Consider the following 11,236-nt stretch of genomic DNA (forward strand, 5'->3'; position numbering starts at 1 on the left):
AAGAGTGATCTAGTCCAACCACTGCAATTCCCCCCATGGGACTCGACCATGAGATTGAGAGTTTCATGTTCTACTGGCTGAGCTATAGAAAACCCACATCAGCAGTGAAAGCCACAGTTGGATAGACCTAACAGTGGACTAGTCACATTTATGGAAGAGGCTATCAGTGGCAATTACGCTAGAATTTTGCTGATGCATATTATGCTTCGCTTCAACAGAATTTCTGATATCCTGGAGAAGGTAACCTAATGTTTCCTAATTATTTTGCTTGTGTTTAGTAAGTTAAAGAAGAAATAAAAGTATTCTATTTAATAATTAACCCAATAATATCAAAAATATTTTAGCTGAGATAGTTGAAAGGAGGGATAAAGCACGATTAGTGCAGTTCAGAAGCTATGTGCTGTATAATACCGTAATCGCTCTATAGGACGCACAAAACCATTGGAGGGGGAGAACAGGAAAACAAAAAAATAAAAAATTCTTGTTCTCCCCCTCTAAAACAAGGTGCGTTCAAGGTCCATTCACCCAAAGACTCCGGAGCGCAGCGGGGCAAAATAACCCACAATATCTATGTTCCACCTTCAGTTTCAAAGGAAGTTTGCTTCTTTCCTTGATAACGAAAGATGTTTCTCAATTTTCCACCCCATCCCTCACCAATAAATATATTTGTCTGGAAGGACTGGAGCAAACTCGTAGGGATTTCAGCACACTCCTATGCACTGTTTATGGAAGTAGTAACCATTTATTTCGAAGGGATTACTGTGCAATTCTATATCTGTCTACCTAGATGTAAGTGCCACTGATTTCAATGGGTCTTACTCCCAGATAAGTCTGTATAGTTTTTATTGCAACTTCTTCAAAATATACTTTGGAGTTTTGGTTTCTCTGGCACTTCCCTTTATCTCCCCTACCTCAAACTCTTTTCCAATTGAAATAACTATTATAATGCTTCACATATCTCACCCCAGCCTCACACTGATGGGCAATTTTGGTTCATCACAAACCTTCTCCTTGTGAATTCACAGCAATTGTGTGAGTGGGTTGGATGCCTAATGGCAATGCTTGGAATCAAGATTTCTGTCTCTTCCTTTTTTGCTGTTGGTGGAGGGAAATGGAATGCTGTATTGTTTATCATTATTCCTATTGTGATAAATATTAATGACTGCGGAAAATAAAAATTTGCTTCTATGATGTGTATCCTTCAAATCAATAGTTTGGAATGGAGAAGTATGGTATTTCCTGATATAAAGCATCAAAGCTTTGTTTTTAATGTACAACTGCAGGCAAGTAGAGATTTGACGGTTTTTGAATGCATGGTTATATCATCTAACCTCAATACAAGATGACACATCTCTCAAATAAGTGAAATGATAAAAGTGTGGTGAAAGAGACTGGCTGGGCCTAATGATCTTTGTTTCTTTAGGTACCTTAGTCTTGTTAAAAAACAACATACAAAAAGTCATATTCAAAAGGCATTGGGCTTTTACACCAATCCTATGGGCCTCCAGCTCTGACCATTTTGCTTTGTAAATGTTCTCATATTCTCCTTACAGTTCAAGAGTCCATTCACCTTGGAGACAAAGTATTTTTAAAGCTGATTTGAATGTATACCCCTGAACAGTCCTGATTTGGCTGGAATGGCTAGAGTATTCATTAATAAGCTGTCCTGGATTGTGCCTTGATTCCATGGTGTCCTGATTTCTCCCTGCCAGCACAGAAGGGTCACAGAAGCAGCTCCTGGGGTGGCAGCGGCATTGGGAAGGAGATGTGAGGGCTCCTTCCCAAAGACTAGTTACTCCTTAAAAGGTTTTGGGAAGAAGACAGTTGGAGACTAGGACCCTGTCAGAGTCCTCATGCCTCCTGCTGGAAGCACCTTTCAGACCAGAAATCAGGAGCTTGCCCAACCATTGCACTGCTCCCAGACCTCTGTCTTGTTCAGCCTGGGCACTAGTCGAAAACAACTGTGAAAATCCTCAGATATCCTCAGGGAGGCCCTCATAATGCCAGAGTGATCAAAAGCCAAGCAGGTAACCAATGGAAGAAGAAGCTGACTTGAGGGAATTATGGGCCAAGGATAGGTGCCGAAGGATTCCAACTGGGAAGGACTGGTCCAGTGAGGAGCAGGAAATTATGAAAATAGGGAGCGCATCCTATATTTTTATATTGTAACACAAATCTATTTTTTTCATATTGGATGCCATCTTTTTAAGGAACTCTGTGGGATTCAGCCAGGTGCCTCTTCCAGTCCAACCACACCTACACTGTCAGTAAATGGGTACTTGAAATTAATTTGTTCCTTCCTCAGGCTTTTTGGTAAAACTGAGCTGGAAACAAACTAATACTAATGAGGCACAAAGTAATCAACAATTAGCATGTCACACAAATGCTCTTCCAAGACATCAGGTGAACCTGGAACCTGCTTGCATCCATTGGGACATTCAAGTTTACACTGTCAGTATTGTAGCTTATCAGTATTTTTAAAAATACTGTTATTGTATTTTTTTGAAATAAATATGTATTCTGTACTTTTGGTGGATATTTGGATACAGTCTTGATCCAGACCAGTACCACAGATCTCTTTTGGCATTCTGGGTGATATATTTTGCTGGAGACATCGGGAAACAGAGAGTGGTCATTTAGCTCCTGCATTCTGGAATTTTCCAGATGTCTTCGCTGTGGGTTAAACCACAGAGCCTAAGACTTGCTGATCAGAAGGTCGGCGGTTCGAATCCCTGTGACGGGGTGAGCTCCCGTTGCTCGGTCCCTGCTCCTGCCAACCTAGCAGTTCGAAAGCACGTCAAAGTGCAAGTAGATAAATAGGTACCGCTCTGGCGGGAAGGTAAACGGCATTTCCGTGCGCTGCTCTGGTTCATCAGAAGCGGCTTAATCATGCTGGCCACATGACCCGGAAGCTGTACGCCAGCTCCCTCGGCCAATAAAGCGAGATGAGCGCCACAACCCCAGAGTCGGTCACGACTGGACCTAATGCTCAGGGGTCCCTTTACCTTTACCTTTATACCCACAGGTGTCTCCTGGACCTGAAGGGAAGAATTGTTAGCAAGAGCGTTGACATCCTAATATTCTCAGAGTGGGTGGGGTGTTTCTAATGTAATTCCCAACCCCCGCCCACACTTTGGTTTATTTTTTTTAAAAAAACAATGACATTTGAATACTGCCCTTCAGCTGTTGATTTCAGGGCAGTTTACAAGAGAAAACAAAAAGCACATAATGAAAAGCAGATTGACCCCTTCTCACAAACCAATACCCCCTCCCTTTCTGTGGGGTCTTGTTTGTTATTCACTTTGAGCTGACCTGGGCAAGATAGCAAGTAATAATTTTAATTAATCAATCAATGATGATGATGATGCAAGCAATGCAAGCATGGCATCCAAAGAGAAACATGCTTTTGCTGCAGCCCCTGTGCACCCAACCTTGCTGGGGTGGGGGCTTGTCCTCCCGCAGGGTGGGGCAGGCACGTCCTTTGCAGGGGCTGCATCCAACAAGTGAGGTTTCCTCCAGTAAGGGGCAGGGGCAGGTTGAAAAAAACCCATCTTGTGACAAGAGCTCACTGGCTGCTTCCCCGATGGGACAGGGGTGGGCGCAGGGAGGGCTTGTGCAGCATCAGAACATCCCCTCCCGTGAGAGGAGCTTGGGACGAGGTGGCAGCTGCTTGGGTTTGTCTCTGGCAGAGGTTAGGCGATAGGGAGGGTGAGGCCTCGGCAACAGCGATCCAGCAGAATTCTTTCCATAATCAAACAGTCAATCGCAATCTACAGGATGGACATAGTGGAGCTACATGACTGAAAGGGTTTTAGATAACATCTCCTCCTGCAACCTCTTTTCAGTGATCTGACTTCTGAACAGCTTTTATCTCCACTTTAAACACACACACAGAGAGACATTCCTCCCTTCCCCATTTTTCTCTTTTCTTTCTCCTTCCTTCTTTCTCTTTTTACTTTTTCTCATATTTCCCTCTTTACTTTACCTCTCTTTCCTACTTTTATGATGTTCTAGCTTTTATACATCCTAGAAGCATCAACATTGCCATCATGATTGCTATTAATTTGATTTTAAATATACCTCCTTCTACTCATTTCCTTTCTATCGGTGTGTCTTTTGTATTTGCTTATACTAACAGAATTTCTAAATAAAGTCATATGTCTAAGTAAAGTCATATGTGTGTAATCACATCTAAGAAAATGTGGCATTTCCCTCTCCATTTATTTTCAATTTTTCATTGATTAAGAAACCCCCTTGCACTAAAAAAAAGGGAGGGGACACAAAGATGAGGCAATGCTAAAATATCTCAACAACATGATGATATGAAACATTGGTCTAGGTTTAAAAATAAAATAAAATGCTTAATGTGCTGCAAGTGGTGGTGGTGGTAAATCTGAACCTGGTGCCAGTAACCAGGTGGAGAGGTGGAGAAGTGGGCATCTCCCAGGGTGAGAGGCAGGGTGAGAAAAAGGAAAGTACAAGGTGAAAATGGGGAGGGCCTGTCATTGGGAGTCGGGGAATGTGCTTGTGACTTGTCAATGCTGTGACTTGTTTGCAAAGCATTTTGAGGATGAAATTGCTTGCATCCACTGGGAACCTGACTCAGCTGTTACAGCAGATGAAACTCAAGGGGTGTCCAGAGCACTGTCTAGCCCTGATGTGTTGGATGAGTTTCACTTGGTAAGATTCAAGGACATTGCCCCTTGCCCCTCTTGTCTGAGGAAAAGTAGGGGGGGACAGCTGACTGGGTCAGGGAGGTGATTAATGCCTCCTTGCAAGAGGGGTCATCCCTATCTACTTGAAGGAGGCAGTGGTGTGCCATCATCACAGATGAGTTATGTGGACCCCTCCAAGTTATTTCATAATGGCCCTTGGAGGTGGGACTTCTGAGAGGGAACTTTTTGGGTAGAGTGTCATATGACATCTTCAATCAAACTCTAGAGGGGTGGGGCATAACTAATAGACAGGAGGTAGTATACTAATACTACTGATGCCTGTTGTATGCATGACCAAAGTATCCTGCCAGGATGCTCAATCAGAGGAACTATGGCACTCTGTCTGAAAGCAACTAGGAGAGACCTATAATAATATTTTATTAAGTTTAACAGTAAAAAAAACAACAACAACCAAACATAGAACAATAAAAACACAGGAAAAATATAAAACACAACAATACAAGCTTTCACAATACATAAAATACAAACATTTAACCTAACAAGGGGGGGGGGGGAATCAGTCAACACACAAAAAATAAAATAGGAAAAAACACAAATCACTCTTTTCTAATTGTTCATCTTTGATTAACTTATTTTCCTGACTTCCTCACACCTCCCTTTTTTATATCCCTTTTTAACAGTTAGTTCAGCAAATTCGTATCCTACTATTTTGTCCTTATATATTTTACCTCCCAAATTTATAATTTCAAATTTTTATCTCTTGTTACTAGAACCCCTTCATTTTATTTCAATGGCATCAGCATTCATACATTTTACAGTACTTCTGTAAATAAATTTTAAATTTCCTCCAATCTTCTTCCACCAACTCTTCTCCCAGATCTCGGATTCTGCCAGTCATCTCAGCCATTTCCATATAGTCAATTACTTGCATCTGCCATTCTTCCAAGGTGGGTGATTCTTGTGTCTTCCAATGCTTTGCGATGAGTATTCTTGCTGCTGCTGTAGCATACATAGAGAAAGTTTTATCTTTCTTTGACACCAATTGGCCAACTATGCCCAGGAGAAAGGCCTCTGGTTTCTTCACAAAAGTGTATTTAAGTACCTTTTTCATTTCATTATAAATCGTCTCCCAGAAAGCCTTAATCCCCGGGCACGTCCACCAAAGGTGAAAGAATGTACCTTCAATTTCTCTACATTTCCAACATTTATTATCGGGCAAGTGGTATATTTTTGCAAGCTTGACTGGGGTCATGTACCACCTATACATCATTTTCATAATATTCTCTCTTAGGGCATTACATGCCGTAAATTTAATCCCAGTGGTCCACAACTGCTCCCAGTCAGCAAACATGATATTGTGTCCTATATCTTGTGCCCATTTAATCATAGCAGATTTTACCGTTTCTTCCTCAGTACTCCATTTCAACAGCAAATTATACATTCTTGATAATATCTTAGCATTGGGTTCTAACAATTCTGTTTCCAACTTTGATTTTTCCACCTGAAAAACATTTTTTTTGTCTTGATTATAAACCTCTCTTATTTGAAAATAATGTAACCAGTCTCGCACCTTCCCTTTGAGCTTCTCATAACTCTGCAATTTCAGCTTGTCACCTTCCTGTTCCAAAATTTCACAATACTATGGCCATTTTGCCTCCATATTAAGTTTTTTCATAGCTTTCGCTTCCATAGGTGATAACCACCTTGGGGTTTTATTCTCCAAAAAATCTTTATACCTTATCCAGACATGAAATAGTGCTTTCCTGACAATATGGTTTTTGAATGCTTTATGCGCTTTAACCTTGCCATACCACAAATATGCATGCCACCCAAATACATTATCATAACATTCAAGATCTAGGATATCAGTGTTCTCAAGAAGTAGCCATTCCTTCAACCAGCAAAAAGCTGCTGATTCATAATAAAGTTTAAAGTCCGGCAGGGCAAACTCCCCTCTGTCTTTAGCATCAGTAAGTATCTTAAATTTTATTCTGGGCTTTTTGCCCTGCCAGACAAATCTAGAGATATCTCTTTGCCACCTCTTGAAACAGTCCATCTTATCAATGATTTGCAATGATTGGAACAAAAACAACATTCTTGGCAATACATTCATCTTAATAACAGCAATTCGACCAAGCAAGGAAAGCTTCAAATTCGACCAAATATCTCTAAGTCTTTCTTCACTTCTGACCAACATTTCTCATAATTGTCTTTAAATAGATTTGCATTCTTAGCAGTCATATTCACCCCCAAGTATTTTACCTTCTTTACTAATGTTAGATCTGTCTCTTTCTGAAACCTCTCTCTATCTCCATCGGCGTCAAATTTTTCTCCAGAACCTTAGCTTTAAACTTATTTAACTTAAAGCCTGCCACTTGACCAAACTCCTGGATTAATTCTAGAGCCCTCTTAGTACTAGGTACTGGCTCTTGTAATGTCAACACAAGATCATCTGCAAAGGCTTTAAGTTTGTATTGTTTAGCTCCGACCTGAATACCATGAATCAGCTGGTCCCTTCTGATCATATTTAGCAAAACCTCCAGGACCGAAATAAAAAGCAGTGGGGAAATTGGGCAGCCTTGTCATGTCCCTTTCTCAATTTTAAATTCTTCTGTCACTATATTATTAACTATCAGTTTAGCCTTTTGTTCAGAGTAAATCGCACCTATACCATTTTCAAAATTTTGCCCAACCCCCATCCCCTGAAGATTTTTCTTCATAAAAATCCAAGAGATGTTGTCAAAGGCTTTCTCCGCATCTACGAATATCAAAACTGCTTTTGTATTGATATTCACTTGTAACTTTTCCAAAACATTAATTACATTCCTCATATTATCAGATAAATGTCTACCAGGGAGAAAGCCAACCTGGTCTTTATGTATCATCTCTGCTAATACTTTTTAAAGTCTTTTAGCCAAAATATCTGCAAAAATTTTGTAATCCACATTAAGCAGGGATATGGGGCAATAATTCTTAAGTTGTGTCTTCTCAGACTCAGTTTTAGGTATAAGTGTGATATAGGCTTCTTTCCACGACTCCGGCGCCTTTTCCCCCTCCATAATTTCGTTGCAAACCTCCTTTAGTGGTTGAATCAAATAGTCCTTCAAAGTTCTATAGTATTTGGAGGTTAATCCATCAGGCCCTGGAGATTTTCCCAATTGCATAGTCTGTATAGCACCTTCAACCTCTTGTTCTGATATTTTATAGTTCAACAATAATTTATTTTCTTGAGAAATTTTTTGTAATCCATTGGCTTTCAAAAATTGATCAATTTTAGTCTCTATCTGTGGCCCTTGTGTATAAAGTTTTTTAAAATATCTCTGGAAGCAGTTTCTAATCTCCTGTGGGTTTTGTATATTCTTTCCATTCACTTCAAGATTAGTCACAGTATTTAACTTATGTCTTTTCTTCAATTGCCATGCTAGCAATTTTCCACATTTATTAGCAGATTCAAAAGTCTTCTGTCTCATCTGTTTAATTTTCCATTCTATCTCCTGATTTGTCATTTTCATATATTGTGCTTGATAAAATTTGATCTCTCTCAAGATTTCCTGCGACTTTGGTTTGGCTCTAAGCTTCTTCTCTCCTTCTTTTATTTTTTCCAAGATCTTTCCCTTTTTCTCATCTTGAGTTCTCTTTTTTATTGCATTCTGCTGAATTAGGAATCCTCTCATAACGGCTTTACTTGCATCCCAGATTACCCTTTTTTCCACTGATGTCTTCAAATTTATCTCAAAATAGTCTTTCACAGTTTTTTGGGCCTTCCTAATGATTTCTGGATCTCTGAACAAGGTGTCATTCATCCTCCATCTGAAGGAACCGGTCGGTGTTAGTTTCATTTCCACTTTCACGGGGTTATGGTCAGAGCAGGTTTTTGGGCAGATTTCCACCTTTCGAATCTTTGGAGCCATTCCTCTAGTTATCCAGATTTGGTCAATTCTTGTCCAGGTCTTTTTGGCTTCAGAAAAGAAAGTCCCTTCTTTACTTAGGGGGTTCTTTGTTCTCCAAGTGTCAATTAAGTCCATATTGTCTTTAATTTCAAAAAAAGATTTTGGTAGTCTTCCATTTTTTGTTATTACTTGTCTGTCTGACTTGTCCATGTTTGTCGATACCACTCCATTCATATCTCCAAGCAGAATAATGTTATAATCCATAAAATCCAACAACGTCTCATGCAGTTTCTTAAAAAATTCTGATTTCCCCTCATTTGGTGCATAAACACCTACTATCAAGAATTTCTCTCCTTGGGCTTGTATTTCAATTGCCACGAATCTTCCTTGTTCATCTTTGAAGACAAATTTTGGGGATAGACTTTCTTTCGCATAGATCACCACTCCTCTCTTCTTAACTTTATCTGATGAAATAAATTCTTGACCCAATCTTTTGGTAATCAATACTTTCCTATGTGTTCTAATCACGTGGGTTTCTTGCAGGCAAATCAAGTCCAAATTTTCTTTTTTCAACAAATGAAAGATTCTTTTCCTCTTGTCAGGGGAGTTCAGACCCCGGATATTCCAACTTAGTGCTTGCAGAGACATTGTGTGGTTATTCTGTAATCCCTCCAACTGCTCCCGTCAGTTGTTCTTGATCAGTCGGTGGTATTGCTTTCTCTGTTTTTTCCAAGCCAGATGGTGGGTTTCCTATGTCCAGGACTCCTGGTCTTGATGCCTTCGGCTCTTTTTCTGCCTCTTTTTGTAGATCTTCCTCGTGATAGTTCAAAAATCTCACTTTATCTTCCTCTGATCTTATCTTCACTTTTCCCCCTTTATAATTAAAGGACAGGCCCCGGGGGAACTCCCACCTGAAAATAATGCTGTTTCTTCTTAACAGTTGGACTAAGTCACCGTAGTTAGCTCTCAGATCCAATAAGTGTTTTGGTATATCTTTGAAGATTTCAATTCTCAAATCTTCTATCTCCAATGGATTCTTGTAATGGAGGCTCAATATTTTGTCTCTCTCTTCTTTAGATCTAAGTGAAATCAAGCAGTCTCTTACTTTGTTCTTTCTTCCCCCTTTGCCAATTCTAAAGGCACTCACTATCTTGAAGTCTTTATCCGACCCAAGGCCCCAAAACTCCTGTGTAAGAAAGTCACACAAATTGCCTCCTTCCACGTCCGGTACTGCTCTAATTCTTAAATTATTCTGTTTGTCTCTAAGTTCAGTTAGAGATAGTTGGGCCTTATGATCCTCCAATTGCTTATTGATTGGGGATATACTTCCCTCTACCTCCAGCACCTTCTCTTTCGCTTCTTCAGCAATTTTCCTTGTCACTTTAGATTCCTGGAGCAGCCGGTCAATAGCCTGTGTGTTGGAGCTGATAGTTGTGGGGTTTAGGTCAATTTTAGCTGACAATTTTTCCAAAGCTCCAAATATTTTGTCAAGTGATGCATTTAATGTCTCATCAGGGCCTGCTCCTTTTGCTCCTGTCTGCCCAGTATCTTCTTTTTGTGGGACAGATGGAACTACTATTGATTGTCTTCGTTGCTGCTGCCTAGTTTTTATCCTTGTAGATTTTTCCTGGGGTTTTTCCTGATCCATAACTTTATCTTAAAGTCCCAAGGTCGTTCTCACAGCTTTGACTTATTTTGTTATGAGAAAGTCTCCAGCCCAGCTGCAGTGGAAAATCCCCAGTTGTATCCCTGACCTCCTCTAGGGGAGCACAATAGCAACAATGTTCTTTTCAAAGCAACTTTTGTCTAAAGGCAGCAGTATCTCTTTTTAACTTTCCAATTTTCCCATAGAAAGGCAACAGTTGCAAAGGGAGTCCTTCAATTCAGTTCAAATGCAGGTTAAACACATATAGTTACAATGTCTCTAAACGGTGCAATACTTTCCACTTTCCTGGCAGACCAATATCAGGGATTGAGCGGTGGTCTCTTCTTTCCTTCCACTTTTCCCTTCAAATCAAGGTATTTTCTTCTCCTCCCCCCCACTCTGAAAGGGAGTTCTTAAATCTGGCATTAAAATGTAGTCTTTTTAGGAGAGACCTATAGACCAGTTGCCATGCCGATCAAATTTGGAAGGGACCGGCTCCCTGAAATATTTTATGGGGGGGGGATGAAGACCCCTTGCCACCTTGGAGTTGCCTCCTATGTAAACTGGTGTTTGTTCAGTGAAGGTCAGAGTGCATATACTTTCCCTTAGGTATTTATTGATAAAATTTAAAAATAGGATGGAGGTTTCATGGAGATTCTGATTTTTAACAATAGAGAGCCTCCATCTTGGAATAAGATAATACTACATATTATTGATGATTATGATCTTCCTAGAGATATTCTGAGTGTGTTATATATTGAGGTGACAACTTGTCATATGAAATTTCATATTTAGAAGCATAATTTCATGGTCAAATGTGCTCCTTGGCAAGTCTGTCCCAAGACATGTTGGCAGCTGAAGCAAACCACAAAATAGTGCCTCACCATTCCAGGGAAGAAGAGATAAGTGCAGATCAACATCCCGAACAATGCGAAGGGTGAGGAATAAAGATGACCACAGGATAGGAAGAGAGGATAGGAAACAGGATAGGAAGAGACCAGCAGTGCCTATTGGCAAAGAGGCCA

This window comes from Podarcis raffonei, chromosome 8, assembly GCF_027172205.1.
Source record: "Podarcis raffonei isolate rPodRaf1 chromosome 8, rPodRaf1.pri, whole genome shotgun sequence".
Taxonomy (NCBI): Eukaryota; Metazoa; Chordata; class Lepidosauria; order Squamata; family Lacertidae; genus Podarcis; species Podarcis raffonei.